Source organism: Neofelis nebulosa, chromosome 7 (genome assembly GCF_028018385.1).
Source record: "Neofelis nebulosa isolate mNeoNeb1 chromosome 7, mNeoNeb1.pri, whole genome shotgun sequence".
NCBI classification, from domain to species: Eukaryota; Metazoa; Chordata; class Mammalia; order Carnivora; family Felidae; genus Neofelis; species Neofelis nebulosa.
In genome coordinates this window covers 89741221-89759105 of record NC_080788.1, presented here as the reverse complement: position 1 = coordinate 89759105, position 17885 = coordinate 89741221, and the positions used below count along the sequence as shown (strand labels likewise).

The following is a 17885-nucleotide window of genomic DNA, read 5'->3' as shown; positions in this document are numbered from 1 at the left end:
CCTGAGCCAAAATCAAAAGTCGGACACTTAACCAACTGAGCCATCCAGGCGCCTCTCCTTTGCACATTTATAAATTGGGTAATCTTTTCATTGTTGAGTTCTAAGAGTTCTTTATATATTCTAGATACTAGACCGTAACAGATGTGATTTCCACATTTTCCCATTCTTATGCTGTATTTTCACCTTATTGATGGCAATATGCAATATACATATACATATACATATATATATGTAGTCCAATTTTTGTTTTCCTTTCCTCGCCTGTGTTTTTGTTATCACACCTAAGAAACCATAGCCTAGCTCAAAGTCATGAAAATTTACTCTACATTTTCTTCTATTGTTGTAGTAAGTTTTGAAATTAGGAAGTTGAATCATCTAACACTGTTGTTCTTTTCCAAGATTATTTGGCTATTCTGAGTCTCTTGCATTTCTATATAAATTTTAAGTCCAGCTTGTCAATTTCTGCAAAAATGCCTGGTAAGATTTTGAAAGGGATTATGTTGAATCTGTAGATTAATTTGGGAAGAATTACCATCTTAACAATATTGTCTTCCAATCCAGTATCATGGGATATCTTGTTATTTATTTAGGTTTTATTTCTTTCAACAATGTCTTACAGTTTTCATCATACAAGTCTTGTACTCTTAGTACAATACTTAGGAATAAATTTGACAACTTATGATGTTACATTAAATGGAATTATCTTCTTAATCACTGCCAAATTTTTTTTCAAGTTTTTATTTAAATTCCACTTAGTTAACATATAGTGTAATATGAGTTTCAGGCACAGAATTTAGGGATTCATCCATTGCCAATGTAATGTTAAACGTTATAAGGGCATTGCTTTGGCAGAATACACAGCCAGATTTAATCTTCTGCACTTGAATTGGGAGTATAGATATTTGGTATGAAGGAGAAGGAAAGCAAAGAAACTTCTTTGCAATTAAGTAAATATTTATATTCCCTGTTCTTTACTTTTATTCCCTTTTTAAGACCTAGAACAAGATAGGAGAGATATTGTTGGAAAATGGTACAAACCAAGAAGAGCTGCCCAACTCTGGCATCACTAATTCTGCATACATTATAAAAAAGGTACTTGACACTGGTCATCAGAGTCAAATGGAATACACTCAACAGCACAAATGTAGAAAGAAGCAAGACTACATCACAATACTCTGCTTTCAGTCCCATGCCTGCTTAAAGCTTTCGTCAATAGCTTTAAGCTAATGGAACATGTTGCCCCTGGGTCAAAGATTGTGGAGTGGCTATCCCTGCTTTGTTATTTTGTTCCTTAAAAATCCCCAGATACATTCAGGATCATGTCAAAGTTATGCATGTCATAATCTACCCAAAAATGAAAAATTTAGGCCAAGAGTTAGTTGTGTGAGTGACACCAGGTGAACAGTCTTGCTTTATTTTTTTTCATACTTTTTCCATCAGCCTTTGTGATGACTGAAAATGACAAAAAAAAAAAGAGGGAGTGAAAGCAAATGTCAGCCAAGAGAGTTGAGAGAAGTCAAAATGTTCTTTTCTAAAAGACCTTTAAAGTGCAGCAATTACAAGGAGTGAGAAATGAGTTATGATGCAGTATTTGTACCCTGAATCTAACAGTGCTTTGCATATACTTATGAACAATGAAGGAAACAGAGATTCAATAAAGATTAAGGCTGTCTAATACCTGATAGTTTTGCCATTCCCTTCTGTCTTTTAGTCTTTTGGGTTTTTTTCCCCCAAATTGTTCTTCATAAATAAACCACAGAAGTAAAGGAAATACATGTGTATGTGTGTATATAGATTTATATATCATAAAAATATTATCTCAACTCAACATGGATTGCTTTGTATCTCTGTTTTACCATTAACTATATTTTCCTAAATCTTTCAGTAAAAGTGATTCTCTAGATAGACATAAATTTCATCATGAAGTTTCTATAACGTTTTTGCACATTACTATGGACCCAAAAAGGTATGACAACCCCTACTAGGTATTGTATTGCACATCCATACCTACACCTTGAATTCATATTCATAATTTACCTCACTTGTTTTAATTTAGAGTTTTTGTAGTTAATGAATGTTGAGCCACTTAAGATAGTTTCTGAGTTTACTATGCTCGTCTCCTTTAACCATCATTTGCCGGACTGGTAGAAATGCACACATGAGTAATTGAGCCTATAATTACCAAAATGCACACACAGTTGGGCATTCAAAAGGAATATGAAAGCTTTTTATTTTTTGCTCCAGTTGCTTTTTCAAACTTTAATTTATCCTGCAATATGCATGTGAGCTTAGAAAATACTTTAAAAAAAAACAAATAAATGGACTAATTCAGGGTTAATGACTTTCCAATTAAGATAAGGAACAAGCTAATGGAAGAGATCTTTTTTTATTCCTCTAGTTAACCTTTATTCAGCCTCTAAAACTCAGTTAATGTTAACATACCAAATAAAAGCTTTCCAGTCTAAACTAGGTACTACTTTAAACAGTCAGAATACCTTGTACTTACTTTTATCACAGCATGTATCAACATTTATAAGGTAAATATCTGGCTGTAGACCTGCTCCCTAGAGACTGAGCCAAGTCTTTCACTTTTGAAACCCTAGTATCCTACTCTGTGTTTAATATATATTTGATAAATAATAATTAAGGACTTGATATATATAAAATCATCAATTCCCTATCCTTTATCCCCTTTCTGTTTCTTTTGATCTTCTATTACCTGTTTTAAATGGACATAGACCAGGACCCCATGTCAGACTACTGTTTTTAATCCCAGCAAGGATTCTCATCTGGTCTTTACTAGGAGATTAGATTGGATTCCCATTAATCTTCCAGTTTAAGGACCTTCTCTACCAACAAAATTTGCTTTCGATGCAGAACATCCTCTGTTTATTACTCAGTGATCCATTCAAATCTTAACTCAGGAACAAAGGCTACATCTCAAGTAGGATTAAGTTAGTCTCTGGTGGATGACTTCAGATGACTTCAATATTGGCCAGTCCAGTTTTGGGTCTTACAAATAGAACTTGAGATGCCTAACCCATTGTTAGCTATTAGCAATGGCGTCTTAGTGTGAATTTATTTTATTGCTCTTTTTCCTAACATCTAGCTGAGATCAACTGCCCTACAGAGTACGGTTTTATGGGGCACCTGGATAGCTCAGTGCGTTGAGCGTCCGACTTGGCTCAGGTCGTGGTCTCCCGGTTTGTGAGTTCCAGCCCCATGTGGCGCTCTGTGCTGACAGCTCAGAGCCTGGAGCCTGCTTTGGATTCTGCGTCTCCCTCTCTCTCTCTGCCTCTCCCATGCTCATGCTCTCTCTCTGTCTCTCGATAATAAATAAACGTTAAAAAATAAGTAAGTAAGTAAGTATGGTTCTTCTAGACCAGAAGTAAAGGATAAAAGGTGCATTCAGGAGCCTGTGGCATTCACTTCCTGGAAGGAACCACCACGGGGTGGGGCCTAATTAGCAGTCCTTACAAAACCAAAGAGCACCCCTGGTTCTGGGAGGTAAGAAAAAAAAAGTAATAATTAATGCTTACAGGAAACTGCATTCAGGAATTAAGGGAAGATAGAGGAGACAAGAGGTAAATTTCATCAACTCTAAAATGTGTGCGGCCTGTGCAGTTTGTTTGTTTGATTTTAATAACAATGACAATGACAGAGAGGAATAAGTGGCCACTTTCACCCTTCTAGCTCTAACCCTACTGTACTCTGGAATTTTATAAGTATCCCTGCAATGCATATTTTGGCAACATATCTTCACCGAGTAGATGTGCAATCACTTAAGGCATTAATACAATCACTTTCAGTTGATTGAATGTGATTCATGCAAAGTGAAAGGCAATTTTTCATTACAGAAATAATCTTTCATATAGAATATCCTCATAAGAGTGCTTCAGACTTAAAGTTCACCTTTCACCCTACCAGCGCACAGCAAAAGCTGAAACAATGTCCATATAACCTCTCAGCTGGAATCACTTGTACAAATATCTACCACTGGCATGCTGATGCTGACACTATTATTTCATTTTAATCTGACAATAAAAATCCTGCTGGATGGTTTATGATATGTAATCAAATCAATGTCACCAGAAGGATGAGGAACAATTTGTAATACTGATTCTAGGAAAGACATGCCCTTTCTCTGGGTTATAGAGTGTTCTAAAGGAAGTAGAGTTGACACTAAAGATACAAAGAAGCACTATCAATAACTAACACAACCCTTTCCTTGTAGACTACACTAAAAACAGAAATATTACACAACTTGATTATCTACTTGGGTCTCACAACTACCTTGAAAGGTAATCTTATAACTACACAGGGCTGACACGAATGTCACACAACTAGTGGAGACAATGCTACTGCTGCCACTACTTGTCCTATATTTTAGTTCATTGTTTTTTCACCATATCTAGTTTCACCAGAATCCCTCAACCCTTTGGTTTGCTGACCTTGGAATATACAAACACCCTAGGTCACAAGTTCTTAAAACTTCATATATCACTGATCAATAACAAATAAAACAAAATAAAATGAGAAAGACTAACACATGGTTTCCTTTGTTCTTCTAACTAGCACCTCCCACCAACACAAAAGAAAGGATAAATTTTAATTCTCAATAGGCAGGAATGATAGCAACACAAAAGACATTCCTATATGTTAAATAAATTTAGCTTTATGGAAAACTCACCACCTTATTTCCTCATTTTGCCACATACGAGTGAAAACTACATGACCAAGTGTACTGGATATCCATTTCTTAATTTTTTTTTTAAGTTTATTTATTTATTTTGAGTGAAAGAGAGAGTACAAGCAGGGGAGGGACAGAGAGAGAGAGAGAGAGAATCCCAAGCAGAATCTGCACTGTCAGCGTGGAACAGAATTCGGGGCTCAAATGCACAAACCGTGAGATCATGACCTGAGCCAAAATCAAGAGTCAGATGCTCAACCTACTGAGTCACCCAGGTGCCCCGGATATCCTTTTCAATAGAACATCAGGTCATATTTGTCAAGGCCTCCACCACAGCTTAAAGGAGTTCATTCATTTTAATTCAGTAACCATTTACTATCTATTATGTGCAAGGCACTGATCCAAATCCTAATATAAGGATCATAACTGTCCAATCCCTGCTCCAAATAGCTTATGATCTAATAAAGACAACAAACCACTAATATAAGACTAAGAGAAGCACCATAAAAGAGGAACAAATCAACCAATGAAGGTTGAAAAAAAAGAGAGTAACATTTACTTAAGGGAATCTGGAAAGGCTTCATAGAGAACATGGAAAATGAAATGGGACCTTAAAGATTAGGTGGCACCCTCAGGAGACAAAGGGAAGGAGGGAAGGAAAGAGGAAGTGGATGTGTATATAAGTGTGTGTGCACGTGCACACATTAAAAGAGGTGAAAGAATGGGAAAAGAACATTCCAGAAAATAACAGGAGCAGGGAACATGGTATAAATTTCACACCATATCTCAGGAATAGGCAATGCATAATTGTTAAAGGTTTCAAGAGGAAAATACAGAGTAATAATGCTTTCAGGAAAACCAGCTCTAAGTTTTTTATTTAGGATAGTTATTGGAGTATGTATTATTTCAAGTTTACTGATCTTCAAATTCCAACCATTGGATTATCACTCAAGAGGCTAAAAAAATAGATTCCATAGAATAAAGAACTTATTATAAAACTTTCCTTATATTTTGTATTTTTTTTAACTTTTTTTTTTTTTTTTTTTTTTTTTGAGACAGAGACAGAGCATGAACGGGGGAGGGGCAGAGAGAGAGGGAGACACAGAATCGGAAGCAGGCTCCAGGCTCTGAGCCATCAACCCAGAGCCCGACGCGGGGCTCGAACTCACGGACCACGAGATCGTGACCTGAGCTGAAGTCGGACGCTTAACCGACTGAGCCACCCAGGCACCCCAAAACTTTCCTTATATTTTGGTGGTCAAAAAGATATGTCCCTGGCATTGGCTTCCAGAATGAGGTAAAACCATACCACCCCCAGCACTACCACAAGACAGATGAAAGTAAACAGCAAGTGATCTCAAAGAGAAAACAGATTTGTGAGGACAAGCCACTATAAAGCTGAGGAAGGACAAAGAACGAGGCATTCTATACAGGTATTGAAAAGTCAATTCAATTACAAGAAGGCATTAACTAAGGTGACCAGAAGCAATAGAACCCTGGGCAAGAGTTGGTACTAAGCAGGAAAGTAAACAGGCATCTCACATCTTTCCTTACTCTTCAAAAGCAGCCATTAGACACAAAATAAATAGCTATAAAGCACCAGCTGCTCCACAGACCCAGGCCTCAAAGCATGAGACAAACTATCCTCCACAGGGTAGTATTCAAAGAGCTACCACTGAATGGTGGTATCAACACAATTCCTGAAGTCAGCACCAATTTCCAATGCAAGATCCACACACTTCAGTTGAACTGGAGTAAATTGGTTCTTAAAAAGGTGAGGTAGTCAGAGGATGGCCTAATTTTCATCCTAGACTGCACATAAGAAGAAGTGGTTTGGGTCCAAGTACTGATAAGGTACAATCCTGGTCTTTTTTTTTTTAAGTTTATTTATTTTGAGAGAGAACACATGCATGCAAGCAGGCGGAGGGGCAGAAAAAGAGGGAGAGAGAAACCTGTGAGATAATGACCTCAGCCAAAGTCAAGAGTTGTATGCTGAACCGAGTCCCCCAAGCACCCTCCAGTTTTATTTTTAATATCCTTTTATTATTCTGTAATCAGCTTAATCTGTAAATTGATCACATTTAGGATTTTTATTATTTTTATTCCACTTAAAGACATTTCTATTTACTTTTTTTTTTCTTTCCAACAGACATTGCTATTTTATACCACTGTCCTTAAATATCCTTCTATTACTTTATCCACAAGTGAAGACTTATACAAAAACACTTGTTCCAATTTATATTTGATAGAAATATCACTTTTACTCATGTTTGATGGAGTGTGTAGTGTTCTTTGGAACTATCTTAATTTGTGGGCTCTTATTTTCCATTCATTCACTTAGCAGTTTTATGTAGATAGCACATATGCAGAGAAGGTTTAAGATTATATCCCTTTTTAGAGATTCTATCTTGCATGCTGTGATGGTTGACTTTATGTGTCAACTTGGCAGGGCCATGGTGCTCAGAGGTTTGGTCAAACGTTATTCTGGATGTTTCTGTGAGGGTGTTCTTTTAGATAAGATTAACATTTAAACTAATGGGTTTTGAGTAAAGCAGATTGCCCTCCATAATGTGAGTGAGCCCCTTTTAATCAGATGAGGGCCTTAGAGAACAAAGACGGACCCTCCCTGAGCAAGAAAGAATTCTTCCAGGAAACTGTCTTGGAATTCAAACTATAATTCTTCCCTTAGCCTCCAGCCTGTTGGCCTACACCAGGAGATTTTAGATTCAGTAAGCCTCCATAAACATGAGAGCCAATTCCTTAAGGTACATCAATCAATCAATCTCTCTAGATATGTGGATGCACACATATATGCTGGGTATACATACATGCACACATCCTTTTGGTCCTGCTTCTCTGGAAAACCTTCACTAATACAGATACCTGTGAGCTGTAGATATACATAGAGATATAGACACGATGTAGGTATAAATATAAACATATATTAGGTTTAACAAACATATTAGGTTAAAACAACATACATTTATTCCATTTCTGTGGGCGAGGGACTGGCATATCATGTAGGTCCTCTGGGTAGAGTCCCATCAACTGGGATCAGGGCATTGGCAGGTGCTGTGGTGTCTAATAAATGACTCAACCAGGGAATCATCCCATTTTTGCAGAATGGGATCATTCCATTTTTGCAGAATTCAGTTTCTTGCAGTTGTAGGATTGAGGGCTTCAGTCATGCTGGCTGTTGGCCAGAGACCACCCTCAGTTCCCTCCTACATGGATGTTTCAACATAGGCAACCCACAACGTGGCAACTTTCTTCCTCATACTCAACAAGGGAGTGAGTGACTCCAGCAATACCAGAGTTACATCTTACGTAATATAATCACATATATTCCATCACATCTGTGTATGCTATTGATAAGAAGTAATTCACAGGTCCCATCACATTAAAGGAGAGGGACACCACAAGGATATGAATGCCAGGAGTTGGGAATCGTGTCAGCGACCTTACATCCTATTATATTTTCTCTCTAGTCTAAACGCTTACAAATAAGGGCTGCCACATTTTTAGTCCAGTGTTCTTTCTCTTATTTTCATGAATATGATGAAACTGAGCATGTGCTTACATATAAAAAAAATTATTACATTCACTTACTTTTGGATGTCAAGTTATGCAATAATTGCATTTCTAAAAATGGCATCATTATAAAAGTGCACTTCTGAAATTCATTCAGGCCACACCAGTTGCAGAGTAGCCAAACGTGGTCTCTTAATGGCCATTGGTTAGTTGCTGTGCTGCAAGCCCTTGTTAACTTTTTGTTAACTTTCATTGAAGTACCCAGAAACACACTGCAGCATTATCATAGACATATGTATATTTTTCATTGCTTTAATACCATACTTTTAAAAATCCCCTTTATTAAAAAGAAACATACATGAAATCAAAATTGAGTATTTTTACTCAATTTAAAAAATTTATTTAAAAAATATCAGCTATGTGGTAGCTAGATATGTTCACATATTAAGATGTTTCTAATATACTGTATATACTTTTACACAAGGTCATAACCTTACTTTTCAAGTTATTTGCTTTAAAAATATTAAAACTTGTTGCTAATTTGATTTTTCTTCCATGAACATTGTCCTCCAATTTTAAAACATTTGTTTGGCACTGCATATGCAGTTTCTTAGGAACACATACACATTTCACAAAGTAAAGGACAGTACTATAAAAATAACTTGAATTCTACTGAACCGAACTTTGTCCCTGACCCTGGTATAAGACCTAGATCTTATACTGATTTTATTTCATATTTTGTTTCCGATTTTGTCTTTTTAAAAAATGTTTATTAAATGTTTTACTGCCTATAACAAAAGACATTTTAAGAGATTTAACAATATCAGTTCAAAACAGAAAGTCAAATCAATGCTGCGCTACTGTTGTAAAGATAATCAAGGTTAGAAAAATGAACAAACATCCATTACAACAGTATTCAGTATTCCTGAATACTCTCTGCATAGAGTAGGTTAAAACTAATGTGATTTGACCTTGACTTTCAGATTAACACTATTTTTTTAAGTATATTTATTTATTTTGACAGAGACAGACACAGCGTGAGTAGGGGAGGGGCAGAGAGTTAGAATCCCAAGCAGGCTCCTCACTGTCAGCACAGACCCTGACACAAGGCTTGAACCCACGAAGCTGTGAGATCATGACCTGAGCCAAAACCAAGAGTCGGACACCCAACTGACTAAGCACCCAGGCACCCCTCAGAATAACACTATTAATGTCATACAGTATATGCTGACAATTAGAAAATATATCTCCGACTCCTATTATAAAAACTAACTTCCTAACGAAGGTAGCAAAAGAGGGGCAGATAACCTCTGGATTTTGAGATGAGTTGCCTGTTGCTTCTATTTCTGTATCAAAATGTTCACTCACCCAGTGTCACCATCTCTCTGGTAGCCTCATAGATGGTGACTGCACAATTCTAGTACCCAAAGTACCACAGGTCTAGGAGAGAACCAATTTGAACATTCTCCTATTTCCACGCTACACAGGTTCCAACCATTATTCTTCCACCTTTATGCAAAACATATTCTGCCTTTAAGAGTTACCTGAGGGGTGCAGAGTAGAGATTGGGTGGTTTTAGTGCTATCATTCACCCCACTCCACAAGGAAGCAAATCCTAAAGCTATGTTCACATGGAACAATACTGGAATTGGAAGCAGAATACCAATTCAGTAACAGTTGAGTAAACAGTCTGTCCCTAGTGTGGCATCAGAGAACAACCCAAGAGAGGCTTTTTGCATCTACCCTTGAATCAGTGTTTCACATACAAGTCATGGAAAAGTGCTTCATTTCCAGGGACAAGAAACACAACAGAAGACTTCATACATGCATATGGACAACTAATGTACAGTAACATCATCTACTGTTGGAGGAAGAAAACTGAACAACAAATCTTCCAAATTCAGATGAAATTATTTGTTTCATGTGGAAATAAGAGAATAGGACTGATCATTTCAGGGAAGAATGATGAGCAGGACTGTCCTCAGAGCTAAGCTCCTTTCACCAAATGGCCCCTAAGCCATCTTCCTCTCCACACACAGATGATACCCATCAAGTTTACTTGTTCATTCATGCTGTGCCCTGCTCAAGGACCCTTGAATCATGTACCCTTCCCTCATTACTAGTATGATAAAGAGCTAACTCTATGGCATGACTCTGTAGCATACTGATGCTGTGTCAGAGTCATGACTTATCACTTCAGGACTACGTGATCTTGAGGAAATTACATAATCTCTAAATCTCCATCTGTAAAGTGGAGATATACTCAGCATCCTAACAATAATTAAATTAGCAACTATAGGGCGCCTGGGTGGCTCAGTCGGTTGAGCGTCTGACTTCGGCTCAGGTCATGATCTCACAGTTCGTGGGTTCAAGCCGCGCGTTGGGCTCTGTGCTGACAGCTCGGGGCCTGGAGCCTGCTTCAGATTCTGTGCCTCCCTCTCTCTCTGCTCCTCCCCTGCTCACACTCTGTCTCTCTCTCAAAAATAAATAAAGATTTAAAAAAATTAAAAATTAGCAACTATATGTCAAGTCCTTAGCATATACAAAGCAATCTCTAAAAGGAGTTACAGTTGATGAATGGATAAAGAAATTGTGGTTTATATACACAATGGAGTACTACGTGGCAATGAGAAAGAATGAAATATGGCCCTTTGTAGCAACATGGATGGAACTGGAGAGTGTGATGCTAAGTGAAATAAGCCATACAGAGAAAGACAGATACCATATGTTTTCACTCTTATGTGGATCCTGAGAAACTTAACAGAAACCCATGGGGGAGGGGAAGGAAAAAAAAAGAGGTTAGAGTGGGAGACAGCCAAAGCATAAGAGACTCTTAAAAACTGAGAACAAACTGAGGGTTGATGGGGGGGGTGGGAGGAAGGGGACGGTGGGTGCTGGGTATTGAGGAGGGCACCTTTTGGGATGAGCACTGGGTGTTGTATGGAAACCAATTTGACAATAAACTTCATATATTGAAAAAAAAATAAAAAAAATAAAAAATTAAAAAAAATAAAAGGAGTTACAGTAAAAGGCTCAGTCTGCCTCTGACCAGCCATGTTCCTATACATACCTATATTCCCTACCAGCTGCTTCCATTAAGTCTTCTTTATCTGCTGCTTTCTACTGACCTCTTCCTCAGGCACTTCTCTTTCTGACTCAAAACTCTTCATAGGTGTAGGAGGAAGGAAACTTTAAGACACTTTTTCCCCTCTCTGACTCAGTAGTCAGTACTTTCCCACTCCAAGCCTTCCTTTTCTCCTTCCTCCCAGTCCCTGTGTTTATCAAACCCTGTGTCAGCGAGAGCACCCCCACATCTATGCCGCTCACCTAATTTTCAACTAGTGCCAGGAACAGAGGGGAACCAGACTAGAGATAGCTAAGGTGTGAGGTATTGAAGTAGCCAACAAAGGTTAAAATTAATTAGATCACCTGAATTCTTCATGCACGTAGCAGACAAGCGTCAGATTCTGACCATGTATTTGTCTCTAGCCTATCTCAGTGCTGTGTAGCCCACAACACAACACATACACACACATACACACACACCCCACAGGCTCCCTGAGGGCAAAAACCCTGTCTTACTCATTCTGAAGCTTTACCACCTAGTTTAAACTTTAGCACATATTTGGTACTTAGAGTATTTTTATAGAACTAAATGGAATTTTCTTTTATAATGTATCAAGTATCTTGTCTCTACATCTGCTATCAATGAAATGTGTATTTTTAAAGTTAATGAGATGTGTATGTAAGTCACAGAAGACTGTATAAATGTGAATGAGTGTTGTCTTTTATTGATTTTTATTTTTTAAGTTTATTCTGAGAGAGAGGGCAAGTGGGGGAGGGGCAGAGGGAGAGGGGGGGGGGACAGAGGATCCAAAGTGGGCTCTGTGCTGACAGCAGAAAGCCCGATGTGGGGCTCAAACCCACAAACTGTGAGATCATGACCTAACCCAAATTTGGATGCTTAACCGACTGAGCCACCCAGGTGTCCCGAGTGTTGTCTTTTAGAGACAATATGAGGGATATATGTATGGTGTAATAAACACTTGACAAACTATGAGCTCTTCTAATGGACCATTTATAATTATTCAAATTGCCTGAGACTCACAACAGCGAAATATCCAATAACTGTGGGTAGCAGTTTGGAATGCCAGGAGATAATGGTACTGAGGCGGTAACAGGGCGTGTAATTAGATGAATAGCATTAGCACCAGAAGACAAAAGGTTTTTGCTTAAAGATAAACAAATAAACAAACTGCTGAGTTACAAGCAGCAGGTGGCAATAAAACAATGCTAATACTAATACTATATTACTAATACCAATGCTAATGCTAATACTGTATGTAGAACAATCATAGGGAATCTCAAAGGCAGAGTGGAACAAGGTCTCCACTCACAAGAGCTATATAAACCCATGTACAGAAAGGCACCAGGATGTGAAGACAGAATTCCATGACACAATGAAAACAAAGTCTTTTACAATATAATCAAAATCTATATGAGAGTAGGTGATGAACAGGAGTCCAGAAGCAGAAAAAACAGATCAAAAAAATGGTTCAGAAAAAGGTTACAACAGCTGGATGAGGGCAGAATCAATCAGACTAATGATAAGGTCACCAATGACCTCTATGTTGTAGAATATAATGGTTACTCTTTGGTCCTCAGCTTACACGACCCATTAGCATTTCACTCACTCCTCCTCTCTCAGCTTCTAGCATATCATCCTGTCTTTTGTTTTGTCTTGTTTCCTACCTCAATATCCTCACCCTCAATTTTCTTTGCTCGTTCCTCATCTTTTCTACTTTATCCACTTCACTCCCTTGGGCATCTCACTCTGTCTCATGGCTTTAGAAACCATCTGCATGCATAAGACTCTTACAATTTTTACCACCAGCCCAGATCTTTCTCTTGAATTCCAGTGGAATTAATCCAACTACATTTCCACAACTTCATTTAAATGTCTAATAAAATTCACAAACATAACATTCATCAAATTGAACTTCAGATCTTTCCCTACTCATACACACTCTATCTTTTCCTTCTCAGTAATAATGCCACTCTTTAGTTGTTCAGCCACAAACCTTGGGTCATCTTTGACCCTTCTTTCATATACTCTAAACTTAATCTTCTAATAAAACCTATTGTCTTAACATTCAATAAATATCAATTATCCTACCACTGCTCACAACCTCCATTGTTTATCACCATCTCTAATGCACAATCCTCACCTAGACTGACAATAACCTTCCAACCATCTCCCTTCAGCCTGGTCTCAAGACAGCAGCCAGAGTGATGCTGTTAATCACAGGTCACATCTCTCTACTCAAAACCCTCCAATGGCTTCCCAAGTTTCTCAAAGAAAAAGTCAAAGTCCTAGCAGCCTTCTTCTGGGCTCACATCTGGCCCCCATTATCTCTTTATCTCATCTCTTACTCTTCTACCCTTGCTCACTCCACATAGATTCCTTATTGTTCCCACCTCAGGGCCTTTGTACATGCCCAATCCCTCCCCCTGGAATGCTCTTCTCCCAGACATCCCATGGCTTATTCCCTCACCTCCCTCAGGTTTTTACTAAAATGCCATAATTTCAGTGATGCCTTCTCTAGCCAAACTATTCAAAATTATAACCTCTATCTCAATGTACTTTCTAGTTCTCTTCTCTGCCCTATTCTTCTCCAAGTACTTATCAGTATCTAATCTAGCATTTATTTTACTTATTGATCTTGGTTATTTATATACACTGTACTTTACCATTCATCTGTTTTGTTGACTGTTGTATCCCCAGACCTTAGAGTACTGCATGGCATATGTAAGTGCTGAATAAAACCTGTGGATGAAAGGACTCATAATAACCCACATTTAGTGACTGCTTACTTTTGTCATGGATTAGGCTAGTCATAATGCAATATATTATTTTTACTAACTCCCCACAGCCTCCATGAGAGATAAGCTATGATTGTATGTCTTTACCAGATGTCAAACAGGCTTAGGGATTCTAAGTAATGTGTCCAAGATCACATAGCTAGTCATTGGTACTGAATTACCACATTCTTTTGATACATAGTTCATAAAACCAAGTTACCACCAGATTCTTTTGGATGAATTATCTCCATGTCTCTGAACTGTGTGATGTCAATTGTACCCTCTTTAGCAATTTACACATTTTGATTATGTATACATGTATGAACACATGCCATAACAAAATTCTCAGTGGAGAATAAAGGTTAGAATCATACTTATATTCCCAATGTAACTCCCACAGGGAAATACAATAAATAGTTTCATAGTCTCGCCATGGTGCTTCCTTTTCTTATTTCCAATTCATACCTATTCAGTTTACAGTTATTCTTCCCATTTTTATAACTCACCAGGCTATGAAAATCATTTTGATATTTTAAAATTGGGGAATGGTGGAATTATTTGGTCAAGCTTTATGCTGCTTTGATATGCTTTCCTAATCTTGAAATAAATTTGAATGTATCTGGTTGAGTGACATTTCAAAACAATTAATTTATGTCTTCTTAGAATGGATGAAGACAAACTATCCATTGTCAAAAAAATACTATATTTGTTTTTGAAACTTTATATTTCATATATGTTCTATACTCTTAGCTAATGTTATAAACTTGAACAACTGAACTGTCAGGTCAGTTGAGGAAAATCAACACAGATTTTTATGGATATTCTTTTTTTTCTTATGTTTCTTCAAAATGTAGTGTGATCAAATGTATCTCAAAGCCAGTCTGATAATTTGGTAACTATGTAATCATTAATATTTAGAAAACAAATTTTCACTTTCCACTAAGAAGTATCAAATTTAGTACATATTTGACATTGTCCTTAATCTCTCGTTAGGGAGAAACAGTTGGCAATGTGGTAAAATACGCATTACCTGTAATCAACTTAAAATTTATTTTTGTGCTATCTTCCAAATTCTTAAATTCTAAATGGGCTTTATCATTAAGCTCAAATTGAGGAAGAGGTACAAAATGCAAATATATATAACCAGGCTTGGTTTTAGGACTTGACAATATATTCCTTAACAGAACTGAAAACATGCATTTAAAATTGCTCCTGAAGAGAGAAGTTTAGGGAAGAAAATATATGAACAAATTTATAAAGATCTGAAAAAGTTGATAATGTAATGTGTTGCTTGAAAAATAAATTGCTTTATAATCCATATTTAATGGTTCCATTAAAGGTTTTTTTTAAAAAGAGTAACATTTCTCTCCCTCATTTAATTCACAATTTTATTCATTACAAACTTTCAAATCTACATGCTGCTAGGTTCAAATGCAAATGTTTCATCACTATTGTCAGCTTAAAAAGAAAGGATTTTACAAATTCAAAATGCAATTATTTGGCTGCTCCTGGGAACTTAAGCTTTATTCTTTTGGTCTCAAACATCTCAAAAATAGATCATACACACATAGAAAAAGATCAAGCCAAAGTTATTTTGAACCAAGTAATGAATAAAACCTTAAGCGAAACCAGGAATATTTCTAAAGGAATTTATTCTCTTCTTCACATTATACTCTCTTAATCTGTTTATAACATTGAAAAGGCATATAAAAATAATTCATTGGAGTCAAAGTATAATATTTCTGAATTATAAAATGAAGTAACTATAATATAATAATAGTCCCCAAGAGTTGGGGCTATAATACCTATCAAAATATTCTTTTGCTTATTATTAAAGATGACATAAAAAGTTAACTATTTTAAACTAATGTAAAAAAAACCATAGTATTTCTAAAACTTTTAAGTAAACAGTATTAAATTTCAAAACTATTAATACCTCAAATTTATACCTTATAGAGAAAAATCACTTCAAACTTAGCAATTCCTTAAATTTTAAAATGCTTAAAGAAACAACTACATAAAAATTAAGAAACCTAAAATATTGAAAAAAATTAGAAATTACCTGGAACTGATTTCCAGTGTGTACTTTTACTGTTGACCTCAAGTGAAATTCAAGAAAATGGTATCATGGGGTAATCTCCCTCACACTATCCTCTCTCTCTCTCTCTCTTTCTAGTGGGTTGTGACCATCTTGACCAAATGAAGTGAGAAGGTTTCACCTCATTTCACTTCTGTTTGCTTCTAATGAACAGAATATGGCAAAAAGGATGGGATGTCACTTCCAAGATCAGATTATGAAAGACTAGGACTTCCTTTTTTGTCTGTCCCTCCCTCCTTTTCTCCCTCTTTCTTTGATAAAACAAGCTGTCATGTTAAAAGCTACCCTATGGAGAAGCCCATATGGCAAACAATGGAGGCCGGTCTTTGGCCAACAAGGTAGAAATTGAGGCCCTTGGTCCAACAACCTGGAAGAAAGTGAATTCTGCAACAAGTGAGTGTGCTAGAAGCAGACCCCCCACCCCCCCACAACTGAACCTTGAGATGATTCTAGCTCCAACTGACACCTTGATTTCAACCTTGTTGAGAGACTTGAGCAGGAGGACCCAGTTAAACTGTACCTGATTCCTCACCCGATGACACTGTGAGATAATAAATGTGTGTTATTTTAAGGGGCTAAATGTGGGGGCAATTAGTTAGACAGCAATAGACAACTAAATATACTCTTTCTTCTAAAAACACATACTCAATTAAAGGAATAAAGTTTAATATAAGGTAAGATATGTAAGAAGAGTTTTGTTTTGTTTTTTTGATATTATGGTGGCACCAAGAATGATGATTTATGACAAGAAATACTTATGAGGAAGGTTAGAAAAAGGAGAAGGAAACGGGAAGAAGATATTTTTAGAAAGAAAAAACACAGATGATGATCATGGGCCCTGAATGTGACCCTAAGGAATCTGTACTTTATTCCGTAAGTGAAGAACCATTAAATGTTTTTGAGCATAGGAATTATGAGATACACATTTCTGGGAGAAAATTCTGGTGCCATTATATTCAAAATGGATTAGAAATGAAAAAGAAAATAACCAAATCATTTAAAGTTAATGTTAAAGTCATTTAAAGCCATTGTTAAAGTCAGGATGAGAAGGAAGGAGAGTCTGAGCCCTGTAGAAGTGTCAGTAGGAACAGAAGTGGGGAAATGGGTGTGAGGTGCTTGGGAGCAAAATCATAGGGTTTGGTTAACAAAAGACTATGAGGAAATGGAAATAAAGAGGAAAGGTGAAAATGGCACTAAGATGTTCAGCCTGACTGACTTGAGAGAAACGGCAACATGAAACAGAGCAGAAAGGAAGGAAGAATTTAAAGGAGCAAAGTAAGTTCTTTTGAGTGGACTCGTTTGAGTAACAGCAGGATAATAATAAGGCAACAGTTTTGAATATGATTATGACACTAAGGAACAAAGTCAGAACTGCAGGTAAAGATTTGAGAATAACTAACTTAGGGATGCTGGTTAAGCCATGAAAAGAAATGAGATAGCCCACTGAGTGCTTAAAAACCTCTTATTACTCTGCACTACCTGCAGGAGAACATGGAAAATGATTAGTTAACCACTTACCTAGCTTCAGCTGTTGCACATTCCAACATACATTCTATATTCCAAACACACAAAATGACTTAGGGGTCTCCCAAGACACTATGCATTTTCACACCCCATGCTAAGTCTTTGCACATTCCCCATTCCTGAAATGCTCCCTTCTTCAAGACTCATTTAGATTTTATGGAACTTCAAATGTCACCTCTT

At 36.9% G+C, this 17885-nt stretch overlaps 1 long non-coding RNA gene across 1 annotated transcript in view; it reads left to right on the top strand.

Annotated features, from left to right (window-relative positions):
• The window catches only part of LOC131517139 (uncharacterized), a 58061-nt gene extending 41198 nt beyond the window's left edge, over positions 1-16863 (top strand). The window contains exon 2 of the long non-coding RNA XR_009264416.1: positions 16260-16863. This is a non-coding gene — a long non-coding RNA (uncharacterized LOC131517139). The remainder of the gene's footprint in view (positions 1-16259) is intronic.
• Positions 16864-17885: the final 1022 nt, after the last annotated feature.